The sequence below is a fragment of the Ctenopharyngodon idella genome, chromosome 4 (assembly GCF_019924925.1).
Source record: "Ctenopharyngodon idella isolate HZGC_01 chromosome 4, HZGC01, whole genome shotgun sequence".
NCBI lineage: Eukaryota > Metazoa > Chordata > Actinopteri > Cypriniformes > Xenocyprididae > Ctenopharyngodon > Ctenopharyngodon idella.
The window spans coordinates 12,269,555-12,282,531 of record NC_067223.1 but is presented as its reverse complement, the minus strand read 5'-3'; the positions used below and the strand labels follow the sequence as shown (position 1 = coordinate 12,282,531).

The following is a 12,977-nucleotide window of genomic DNA, read 5'->3' as shown; positions in this document are numbered from 1 at the left end:
GCTACCAGTTTTAGCTACTTTTAATTGAAAACAGTTGGCAACACTGAACATGGACAAATTAAAAGAGAGCAAAATAGTAACCTAAAATCTGTTAAATTAAAACCCAGGACAAAACACATTGTTTGAAGCAAGTCACAGGTAGTTCAAAGGAACACTGTTTCTCCACAAGGGTAACACTAAACAATATAGACCCACATAATCAACACTAAACAGAGCTTTAACCCATTTTAACTACAAATAACTATATCCATCTTTTTTTAATAAACATCAACCCATATTAACTACAAATGAATATATACATGTTTCATAAACATCTCAAATAGACAGCTAATTAAATATTCGTCTGCCACAGCCAATCAGAACTCACATTACCACATAATACACAGCACGGTCTATGATTCCTTTGAGTTTGAATAGACCAAAGCATCAAATATATTTCCTTTGAGTTTGAGGATAAGGAAGATCCTTTCAGGAGCAGTCATGGACACACCAGGGTTAGCCACAAATGTTTAATGACATGAAAGGTCTTCCTGCTCCTTGAGGTCCACCGTCCTTAGTTTTCCTCCAACCTTTTCAGAAAACACATTTGATGTCAGTATCTGTGTCTCTTTCCGAAGAGTGCGCCCTCTGGAGGTCGCATTTGTCAGCTGCATGCATTGTAGTGCCAAGCTAACTTACCTAAATGTGTTCTGGTCAAGTGAACTTTATGGTCAGTCGTAAGTGAGACATTTAATTCTCATAAGTTTGAAATCTAATCTATGATTTTGTCAGGATCTGAGTCAGATCAGCTCTCATCTGATGGGGTAAGATAAAATGATCTGCTGAAAGGCTGAAAAAGATCCAAGATTGTATGTGTCAAGTTTATTTGTTTTTGTCTTTTTAAGTGATGTTTATCGTTCACAGTTAAACCAATTATATAGCTGCTAAAACATTTAATGGTGTTTAAAGGCAGTTTTAATATAACAGGCACACACATGAGATCAGATCAGTGTCAGCACCGCCTTGTGGACAATAAGTGTATCTGCATTAATATTGCATTAAACTGAAAACAGCAGTCGGAGCAAAGAAATAAAGCAGGGCTGTCTGTCTAATCCTGCTCCTGTTGAGCCACTTTCCTGAGTTTAGCTCCACCCTCATTAAAAACACCTGAAGCAGCTAATCAAGGTCTTTAGCTTTACTAGAAACTTCCAGGCAGGTGTGTTGATCTCTGTGTTTCTAATTCATATCAAATCTATTTACTTGAATAAACAAATGCTGTTTACTAGTCATGTGTGTGTTTTCAGTTTGAGTTTGACATGTAAAGAATTAATAAAGACCTTAATGAAAATTCTCAGGAGTGTGTGTACATTTAATTTCTGTGTACATAATATTTACATACAGTCATCCTTAGAAACACATGTTTTCCTGAAAATACAGCAGCGTGTGAAATGTTCTCCAGTTTTCCACCAACAGACTCAGTGACGGTATCTTCTGTGTCTCTGATGAGGAGGAGGTGAATCTAAGAGTCCTCTGAGATCAGTGTGTCTCCCCCTTGTGGACGATAAGTGTATCTGCATTAATATATGAAAACAGCAGTCGGAGGAGAGAAATAAAGCAGGGCTGTCTGTCTAATCCTGCTCCTGGGTGAGCCACTTTCCTGAGTTTAGCTCCAACCTCATTAAAAACACCTGAAGCAGCTAATCAAGGTCTTCAGCTTTACTAGAAACTTCCAGGCAGGTGTGTTGATCTCTGTGTTTCTAATTCATATCAAATCTATTTACTTGAATAAACAAATTATATTTACTAGTCATGTGTGTGTTTCAGTTTGAAATTGACATGTAAAAAATTAATAAAGTTCTTCTGATTGTGTGTACATTTGGTATTTGTTAATCTTCCTGTTACTTATGTGAAGTTGTTGGCATTATATCCAACAAAGTGGCCCAAGACAGTTTCCAGATACAAACTGAACACATAAAGCTCAGTGTCTTTAGACAGAGGCTTGGAATTTAAACAAGTTGCCCTGTGTTCAAATCCCACCAAGTTGATAAAACAGGTGATGAAACATTGTGCTTTAATCATGGAGACCTGAGTTCCAGTCCCACTATTGCTAACATTAAATAGTTGGCATTATATCCAACAAAACGGCCCAAACACCAACATTCAGTGTGAAAGTCACAGTGGCACAAGTGGCTAAACACACGTTCTCTGGTGATGAGACTGCGATGGAGGCTTGGGTTCAAATCCTACTATTGCTAACATTAAATTGTTGGAATTATATCCAACAAAACGGCCCAAACACCAATATTCAGTGTGAAAGTCACAATGGCACACGTGGTTAAACACATGTTCTCTGGTGGTGAGACTGCGATGGAGGCTTGGGTTCAAATCTCACTATTGCTAACAGTAAATTGTTGGCATTATATCCAACAAAACGGCCCAAACACCAATATTCAGTGTGAAAGTCATAGTGGCACAAGTGGCTAAACACACGTTCTCTGGTGATGAGACTACGATGGAGGCTTGGGTTCAAATCTCACTATTGCTAACATTAAATTGTTGGAATTATATCCAACAAAACGGCCCAAACACCAATATTCAGTGTGAAAGTCACAATGGCACACGTGGTTAAACACATGTTCTCTGGTGGTGAGACTGCGATGGAGGCTTGGGTTCAAATCTCACTATTGCTAACAGTAAATTGTTGGCATTATATCCAACAAAACAGCCCAAATCGCAGCATTCAGTGTGAAAGTCACAGTGGCACAAGTGGCTAAAACACGTTCTCGTTCTCTGGTGGTGAGACTGCGATGGAGGCTTGGGTTCAAATCCCACTATTGTTAACATTAAATTGTTGGAATTATATCCAACAAAATGGCCCAAACACCAACACTCAGTGTGAAAGTCACAATGGCACAAGTGGCTTAACACATGTTCTCTGGTGGCAAGACTGCGATAGAGACGTGGGTTCAAATCTCACTATTGCTAACAGTAAATTGTTGGCATTATATCCAACAAAGTGGCCCAGATGCTAGAGCTCAGTGTGAAAGTCACAGTGGCACAAGTGGCTAAACGCATGTTTGCTTATGATGAGACTGCAATCGAGGTGTGGGTTCAAATCCCACTATTGCCTATGTTACATGGTTGGTATTATATCTAACAAAGTGGCCCAAACACCAGCACTCAACATGAAAGCCACAGTGGCACAAGTGGTTAAGCACATGCTCTTTGGTGCTGAGGCATCAATAGAGAGATGGATTCAAATCCTACTATTGCTAACATTAAATTGTTACCATTATAGCCAACAAAATGGCCCAAATGCCCAATTGCCCAATTGCAATACGAAAGTCACAGTGGCACAAGTGGCTAAAACACGTTCTCGTTCTCTGGAGCTGAGTCTGTGATGGAGGCTTGGGTTCAAATCCCACCTCAATCACGCAACTGAAAGCTTTAACTAGTTTATTGTAAATCACAGGTCAGGATAACAGTGAAATATAAGTTCCTGCACATGTTCAGACAAGAGATCTGTGGCTCACAGGTTAAGAGCGCTGCCTCACAGGTTCAGAGGTTGCTGGTTTGATCCCAGCCAGATCTCAGCGATATGAGTGAATGGTGTGAGTGTGAAGGGGTGGGGATGATTCGGGTCCCCCCCCAAGCCACGGTACGATGTCCAGCAGTGGTTATGCTTTTCTGCCTGAAAAAGAAAAATTAGCTGTATAAAAATTTTCAACCTCCGTCCCTTCCCCACCTACCTAGGTTACCATCATTTGCGTTTCAAAGGGACGACCCCTCAAAAAGAAAATGATAATAACCTACACATTTACAAGCCAACAACAAACATTCACACATTACAAGCCTTACCTGTCCATCAGCAGAAGTCCATCATTACAGGCAATGTCTGTCCACACTTCCTACAGCTCTGCTTCTGATGACTGGGTGTCCAAACATCCCTTATTCTGTAGGATACAGACAAAATAAACACAGACATTACTCCATATTCTATCTAAAACATCAGATTTTAAAAGTTAGTTTAAAAAAATAATTTATAAATATAAGATGACATATGTTAATACTGCCAGTTAAACATGTATAAAATATTGAACACTGCAGCTCTACTAAAGCATGAAGCAGCAGGAACATCAGAGCTTCACACACCAACTGACTCTAATAACAAACATTAATCCAGTAGATTATTGCCTTCAGTAAGACTACAACAACAGCAATGACAAAAACCACCATTCCTTATTATTCCACCTTATAATATGAATATCAGATGGTGATTCATTCAAAGATTATAAAGGAAACGCAACAACTACAATTCATTTGTTCTTCTGAAGGTGTGAGTGTGAGTTCAGTAAGAGAACAGCATGTAAACAAACTCTGATAAACTTTCACAGAAGACGCGACTGCCTTCATATAATAACAAGCACCATTTTAAACAACAAGATTTAGGTTAAAGACACTATCAAATGAAACTGACAAGCCCTGCTGTGACATCAACAGAACGATGTCTCAGTACAAACACAATCATACAAAACAAGGATCGCTACTAGAGACATTCAGTTTATGTGTAAAGTTACTTACCGAGGAGTTAAATGACACTCAATTCCCGCATTTTATCGCACTGTGTGTCGGTTTATTTGCTGGAATATGTGCAGTTGTGTGATAGCTGTCATCTGCACGTGTTGTAGCGACTGTCGTCAAGCGTCATTGTTGTCAAGGACCCAAAGGTGTCGCGCTGACAGTGAAACACGCTTACGCCGCCTAGTGGAGCGGATGGTAAACTGCGCTTCAGTTTCTGTCTTTCTGCTTTCAGTACTATAGTGCCAAGCTAGTGTTCTGGGTAAGTGAATTTGTGGCCTGGTTGAGAGGTCTGAGATTTAATTTTCACATATTTGAAAACTAATCTATGCTTTGTCAGGATCTGTGTCAGATCAGCTCTCATCTGATGGGGTAAGACAGATAAAATGATCTGCTGAAAGTCACAGGCCTCAAGCGTAAACACAACACACGTGACGAAAGATCCGAGATTCTTTTACTTTGTTTGTGTCAAGTGTATTTGTTTTTATCTGTTTTAAGTTATATTTATCACGTTTGTTCACAGTTAAACAAATGATATAACGACTAAAGATTTAATGTTTAAAAGCAGTGTTTTACTCATTAATATAACGAACATGCACATTTTCAGATCAGTGTTTCAGCGCCGTCTTGTGGACAATAAGTGTATCTAAGTTGATACAGCAGCATGTGAAATCCAGTTTTCCACCAACAGACTCAGTGAGGGGAGTTTCTGTGTCCCTGATGAGGAGGAGGTGAATCTGAGTCCTCTGAGATCAGTGTGTCTCCCCCTTGTGGACAATAAGTGTATCGGCATTAATTTATGAAAACAGCAGTCGGAGGACAGAAATAAAGCAGGGCTGTCTGTCTAATCCTGCTCCTGTTGAGCCACTTTCCTGAGTCTAGCTTCAACCTCATCAAAAACACCTGAAGCAGCTAATCAAGGTCTTTAGCTTTACTAGAAACTTCCAGGCAGGTGTGTTGATCTCTGTGTTTTTAATTTATATCAAATCTATTTACTTGAATGAACAAATGCTGTTTACTAGTCATGTGTGTGTTTTCAGTTTGAGTTTGACATGTAAATAATGAATAAAGTTCTTCTGATTGTGTGTAAATTTGGTCTTTAGTAATTCTCCTGTTACTTATGTGAAGTTGTTGGCATTATATCCAACAAAGTGGCCCAAGACAGTTTCCAAATACAAACTGAACACATAAAGCTCAGTGTCTTTAGACAGAGGCTTGTGATTTAAACAAGGTGTCCTGTGTTCAAATCCCACCAAGTTGGTATAATAATTAATGTTGTAGCTTAATTTAAAATATAAATGTCCCTTAAAAACCTACCTGGCTCGGTGGCTCAGGTGATCAAACGTTGTGCTTTAATCATGGAGATCCAAGTTCAAATCCTATTATTGCCTATGTTACATTGTTGGCATTATATCTATCAAAAGGGCCCAAACACCAGGACTCAGTGTGAAAGTCACAGTGGTGTGAGCAGTTAAACACGTTCTCTAGTGACGAGACTGTGATAGAGGCTTGGGTTCAAATCCCACTATTGCCTACTTTACATTCTTGGCATTATATCCAACAAAGTGGCCCAAACTCCCAACTTCAACATGGAAGTCACAGTGGTGCGAGTGGCTAAACACATGCTTTCATGCACCGAGACTATGATAGAGGCATGGGTTCAAATCCCACTATTGCCTATATTACATTGTTGGTATTATATCCAACAAAGTGGCCCAAATGCCAGAAATCAGTGCGAAAGTCACAGTGGCACAAGTGGCTAAACACATGTTCTCTGGTGGTGAGACTGCGATGGAGGCTTGGGTTCAAATCCCCCCTCAATCATGACAATCACACAACTGAAAGCTTTAACTAGTTTATTGTAAATCACAGGTCAGGATAACAGTGAAATATAAGTTCCTGCACATATTCAGACAAGAGATCTGTGGCTCGCAGGTTAAGAGCGCTGCCTCACGGGTTCAGAGGTTGCTGGTTCGATCCCAGCCAGATCTCAGCGATATGAAGGTGTGGTGTGAGTGAGAAGGTGCAGGGGATCATGGGGTCTCCCCTAAGCTCCAGCACGATGTCCAGCAGGGGTTATGCTTTTGGCTGCAAAAAATTAAATTAGCTGTGTAAAAAAAAAAAAGAAAAAAGAAAAGAAAAGAAAAGAAAAGAAAAAAAGAAGTCTTACCCATCCATGAGCAGATGTCCATCATTACAGCGAATGTCTGTCCACACGTCTCTGGGTGTAACGCTCCAAACACATCTCTTATTCTGTAGGGCAAAGACATAAAGACATTATGCTATTTTGTATCCCTAAATTAATTTAAAAGTTAGTCTAAATAATGTTTAATAAATGTAAATTGACTACATAAATTCAATTCCTAAAGCTGTGCAGTGTCAGATTACAGACTATATTATATTTCAGTAATATTGTATCAATAATAATCTTTGCTTCAATATACTCTTCATCGTAATTTAGTTCTGATGATGCTATTAAATTACTTTCATACATCTCCACAATATGAGTGAATGGTGTGTGCATGAAGGGGCGGGGGTGAGTCGGGTCCCCCCATTAATCCCGGCACGACGTCCAGCAGTGGTTATGCCTGAAAATTTTTAAATTAGCTGCAAAAAATAAATAAATAAATAAATAAATTACCTGTCCATCAGCAAAAGTCCATCATTACAGTCAATGTCTGTCCACACTTCCTACAGCTCTGCTTCTGATGACCGGGTGTCCAAACATCCCTTATTCTGTAGGATAGAGACACAATAAACACACACATTACTCCATATTCTATATCTAAAAATGTCAGAATATAAAAGTTAGACTAAATAATAATAGTTATGCTGCCTTCACATGCTATCAGACATTTCCTACTTCCCATTTTTCAAGTCGTGATTACGAGCTTGTCGCATTCAAGTGCTTTGTTTATGGCTCGTCCAACTCAGGAACTTGGGTATCAAAATTATCCCTGAGCTTCCCAATGGTAAATACTGGGACACAGTGGTAAATGTCCATTTTTTAACTAGGAAACTCCTATTATTACATGTAAGTTGACATATATGCTATAGAGCTGGATAATCAGGATGAACTTGATCTAATGATCATGTGCACTACAAAGATAAATGAGTGATTAACATTGAATAAACACATTACACATCCTGAAGTGATGCAGTCCTCCTCAAGAATGTTTATAGAAAAAATATGATAGGTGTAAATCTTTCTAAAGCTGTGCAATGTAAAAACATTATTACTTAATGTATTATCGTTCAGTGATGCTGTATCAATAACAATCCTTGAATCTTTGCACACACATGCTGTTGAAGCTGAGGTTGTGGCCTTCTACCTGTCTCTGTGTTTCTGTCTCTTATTAATGTACTGCAGGATACTGGTGGGCAAAAACAAAATGGATATTTTGTCATATTGACAGGAATATAACTGTTCTAATCTACAGCTCAATCTTTCTGCACTGGATTATCTGGAACAGTAACTTGAGGCCGCTGTAAAGTTTACACATTTAATATAGACAAGAAAAGATCATAGGATCACTCACCTGCTGATGGTTCATATTCCAGGTGTGTCACTAGAGAGCAGCGTCACAATGAAGAGAGCCTGCAGAACAGAAAACAGAGAAGTTCGTTATCGATGATAATAGACATTGTATATCTCAAAGATCAGGGTTGCCAACTCTCGCATATTTGGTCTTGCACTCTCACGCCACCCAACTAAATTTCACGCCAAATAACAAGACGGTGCAAAATAATTCAATAAATCTCAGCGTAGGATTTTCTCATTACTGGACGTAACTGGTCTAAAACAGATGTTCTTGCAAGATTCTGCACCAATCAAATGTGTTACTTATTATTTATTTTCAATAGCTAGCTGTCTACAGTGCTGGACGGAAAATATGAAGAAACGGGTATATGTGTTCCCAATCTGGGGCACAAAATTAAACACCTGCCAAAGCACACTCAACTGTATCGCAAAAGGTTCATTACTTTAAGCTTTTCAATATGGTGTGGCCATCTAGTGGTCATAACAATGTATAGCCCACTTTTTTCACTTATAGTTCTGCAGCTGATTGTTTATTCAATTTAATTTTATTTTTAAAGAAATAATAGACACTGTCAAAGTGATTTTATTGTCAGTGCACTGGCACAAATGAAATGAAACATAAATTAATCTGTGATCTGTCTCTTTTAACCATGCTTAAAACTTTATTTCATGATGTTCATGATGTTATTTATTTATTTAGATTTTCTTAATGAAGAATTTATTTATTGTACAACACTTTGGTCAACGCACTGTTGTTTTAGTAGTGCTTTACAAATAAATAAACTGAACTGAAGCTTCGGACGTCATATATCACGTACTAGAGCTGCATGATTCTGGATTAGGGCTGCAACAAACCATTATTTTGATAATCGATTAATCTAACGATTATTAGAACGATTAATTGACTAATCGTTGATTATTACACTGGTTAATCAGTATGCTTTGTTCGATTATTCCACTTTAGCAATTAGTTAAAATACTGAGCTATACTTTAATAAATAAAACAAGGAAATCGCTTCAGCTTATGAAAGTGTTTTTAATGAATTTTGAGTCAGCTGAATACACCTTCAGGTTTCCTTTCCTCCTCAGAAGTCATCAATAGTCCAAGTGTTACAATGACTGGTACTGTGCTTTTATATAATCTGGGAATTGTAATAATAACTTTTTGATAAGAGTAAAAACATGAATATGTAATAGTGCATTTTTTTAATTGCTCCTCTCTAGATTTCTTCTACCTCTAGAGGTAAATGTAACATTTTGTGACATACTTGTTTGCAATACTTTTATTGACGTCTTTCTGCGGTTGAAACTTAGATTAAGTGATTACATTAGAGATGGCTTAATTTCATTATCTTTCAATATACTTTTTGATGTTCATTCATGTTTATTTCGTGCTGTAATAGCAGAAAAGAGGAAGAGATAATAGGTTCACGTGCCGCTTGACTTGAGGCGCTACAGCGATCTATCACGACACATTAAAGAGAGCCAAAACCACATGTATTGTTTGAATCCCGTAGTAAAATTGACAGAATTTAAAAGCTGAGACTTTGTTTTATATCAAAAATAACCTGATCTGTCTCATCTGTCGGCGTGTTGTTTGTGTCCTCTTTGCTCTGCTATGTATCTTTCACTGCGTGAGAAAATGGACGTGTGGCGTGAAAACAGTGAGTTTGAATGAGAGTTGGTGGCCCTGCATGACAGCATTTCCTGTAGTTATGCTAATTGCTAAACGTTATGTTTGTTATGTTTTATGCTATGTTAAACTCCCACATTTTACGGGTTCGACATCGTTTGCACTTTGCACTCCGAAGCGCCGTCTTCTTCTATTGGATTGGATCCGGGAGGGCTGCATTACAGCATTGCGCTATAGCGCCGCACTGGTCAAACCGCGTTATTGCAGGCCCTTCAAATAGGTCATATGAGATCAAAAGACTATTCGACAACAAAAATATTTTTCTACAATTTTTAATTGTCGGCGTTGTTGATAATGTCGACTAATCGTTTCAGCCCTATTCTGGATAAAATGAGAATCACGATTTTTTATTTTATTTTAAATAGAGATCATGATTCTCCCACGATTCTGAATATAAAACTAAACAAAATAACATGTAATTTACTAGAGCTTGTAACAAAATATTAATTGCTGGAAAAATGTTTAATTAATTTGAATGAATTATAAAAAAAAAATGGTTTGAATGAATTCAATGACTCATTAATAAATACTTGTTTCATTACAGGATGAATCATTGTTTTTGAATGAATCCTTTGAATGAATGATTCAATGACAAATACATTTTTTAACAGTCACTTGTCGACACCTAGTGGCGTAAGATGTAATTAAAACTGTTATTGGAAGCACCAAGTTACTTTCAAAAGTAGGGCTGTGTATTGCCAAGAATCTGGTGATACGATATATTGTGATATATTGCGATACTGTAAGAAAGGCGATATATTGTGATATTTCTAGTTTTTTTTAGAAAGAGGATCTAATTGTAGAAAAAAAAAAAAAACTGTCATAAAGAACACACCACATGCAGATTTTAACATGGCCTATTTTGCAAACAACGTGATTCTTGTCGATCTCCTTAGTGGTTTATTTATAGTTGAAGCCAAAATTAATCCACACTTTAGCTCTGTACACCGCGGCGGGGGCTGGAATAATTCTCTCGTCTTGTGAGCTGGGTTTGCTAATGCTAGCAATGCACGGACAGACCTTGCTCTTCTCCGCGTCAGTTTGAGATAACACTGCCATCTAGTAGTTGGGTTTAAACCGAACACAAAGCCACGAATCTTAGATGTAAATAAACAAATATCGATACAGTATTGCCAAACATAATATCGTGATATTCAAGCGCATCGATATTTTCTTACACCCCTATTATTTGCTCTATTTTGATCGCGATCGTAGACATCAGTGTTTATATCCTTAACTTTAAACTTTTATCTCAGTACTTCTGTGATAATATGAATATTAGTAACACAGAGAAATAACTACTGTGTGGTTCAAAACTGCTCTCTCTGGCTCAGCGCAGCAGCACAAACACAGATTTGAATGTTCAGGTATGATTTTGTCAAAGGTTTAATAGATATGGGTGAATCATTGTCATTAATACAATAATATCGTGTGGGTGTTTGATTTGAGATCACAATCTTTTTACGATTAGCCTAATTGTGCAGCTCTATCACGTACCTTTGGCAAAAACGAATCACACTTCTGTTGAAACACAAGCTTTGGAGCTCCAGTGTCAAACATACTACTTAGCAAACACAGAACATTCCCCTAAAGTTCCAATTGGTTATTTAAGAACCTTATTTTTAGGTTCATTTTTTTGTAACCAAAAAATACAAAGTTCTGTCATGAAACTATAGATGGCGCAGGCAGATCCTTAACTCAATCTGCTTGCAATCACATTATTCTCTATTGGGCACAGCTGATTGGTTCCTGCTGTATCAGTAGCCAATGAGCTTGCTGCTCAGCCTTCAAACATCTGGTCAGCATTTGCGTAGCAGTTTTGCAGTGCGCTTTAAGAAACCCTCCACCTTCCCCAGCTCCACCTGTATAGATCTGCTATGGGTAATTCATGTACACTATATTGTACAGCAGCAGCATGTCTTACTTGCTCACAGCAGTGTGTCGTATATGTATCGACAGTAGCAAGTCCCGTACTTGCTCTGCAGGGGGTCAAAATGACAATTTTTACCTGAGATTCGGAGCCAAATTACAGGGGGGTAAAAATGACTTTATAAAGATGACAACATCATTATTTTATTTATACACAGAGATTGGTAGGTATATTAGTAAAACCTGTTGACTTTCACCATTTTGTTGCATTGTACACCAATGGTGACAGGCATTTGAGCCAGGAAAGTTTCTGAAATTTGGTTGATTTGACATGGAATTGACCCTTCGCCAGGGGTTTGATTGACAGGCGACCAATCATAACGCTGAATCCGCCATTTTGTCCGACAAAGCAGTCAGGGGAGTTAGTAGATTAACGTCGGTGGACTTGAACTTGAAAAAATGGTGTGTACTGACATCTTTCGGCAGTTGAAACAACATTCCTTATGATGTTCATGCTCCGCGATGTATTTTTCAATGTGAGAACATGATGTGTGGTGTGAGAGCAGCATGGCTTGTCGGACGTAGCAACAGTAACTAAAGGCCTTTGCGAATGGTCAATTGACCCCATATCTTAATTCAATTTTAATAGCACAGCAAACATAGCTTAATATAAGTAAAAAAACTTAAGTTTTGAATGAAAATGGTTTCAGTTGCTACATGAAAAAGTATTAAATGTCTGTGTATTTGCAAATCCGTTTCATCTGTGATAAAGTGCATGAGCTTCGCGCCTGTTTCACCCATTCGACTCCCGATATCGCTGATTGTTTAAATTCCAGTCAAAAAGTACAAATCAAGTTCTTTCTCGACTTGTTTGTTAAATTAAAAAAATAAAAAAATAAAAAAAAATCCCGCAGTTTTCCAAACGCTCCACTAGGCGGCACAATCGAGCATCACTTTCAGCCTGACACCTTTAGATCCTTGACAACATGACGCATAAAATGACATTTTAATGGCATGAAAGTACAGATCCTGCAGATGACAGCTCAGTGACAGACTCTAATGTCACTCAGCAGCACATATTACAGGCCTTCAGCAAACTAAACCGACAAAAACTGCGATAAAGAGCAAGATTCGAGTGTAACGCGACTCACGTGTAAGTAACTTTCCGCGTGAAGCGCTTCCGTAAAAGTCCTCTTTTTTGTATTAGAGAAATTATATAAGTTTGTATTGATGTATTAGTGTTTTAACGCCAAAAACGTCGCGCTGTCATTTACTGTCTCCACTCGCTCTCCTCTACAGCAGAATGACAGTGAGGGC

The 12,977-nt window shown here is 38.1% G+C and overlaps 1 long non-coding RNA gene across 2 annotated transcripts; it reads right to left on the bottom strand.

Annotated features, from left to right (window-relative positions):
• Positions 1 to 1,466: 1,466 nt before the first annotated feature.
• On the bottom strand, positions 1,467 to 9,916 carry LOC127511540 (uncharacterized). Of its 2 annotated transcripts, XR_007930055.1 has the most exons (6): positions 9,869 to 9,916; positions 8,097 to 8,155; positions 7,199 to 7,293; positions 6,728 to 6,810; positions 3,838 to 3,932; positions 1,467 to 3,670 (listed from the first exon to the last, which is right to left on the bottom strand). It is a non-coding gene; the product is annotated as an uncharacterized LOC127511540 (long non-coding RNA). The 2 variants fall into 2 exon arrangements; XR_007930054.1 differs by lacking the exons at positions 1,467 to 3,670; positions 3,838 to 3,932 and adding an exon at positions 6,399 to 6,645 and having other exon boundaries at positions 9,667 to 9,910.
• Between the last annotated feature and the right edge of the window lie 3,061 nt (positions 9,917 to 12,977).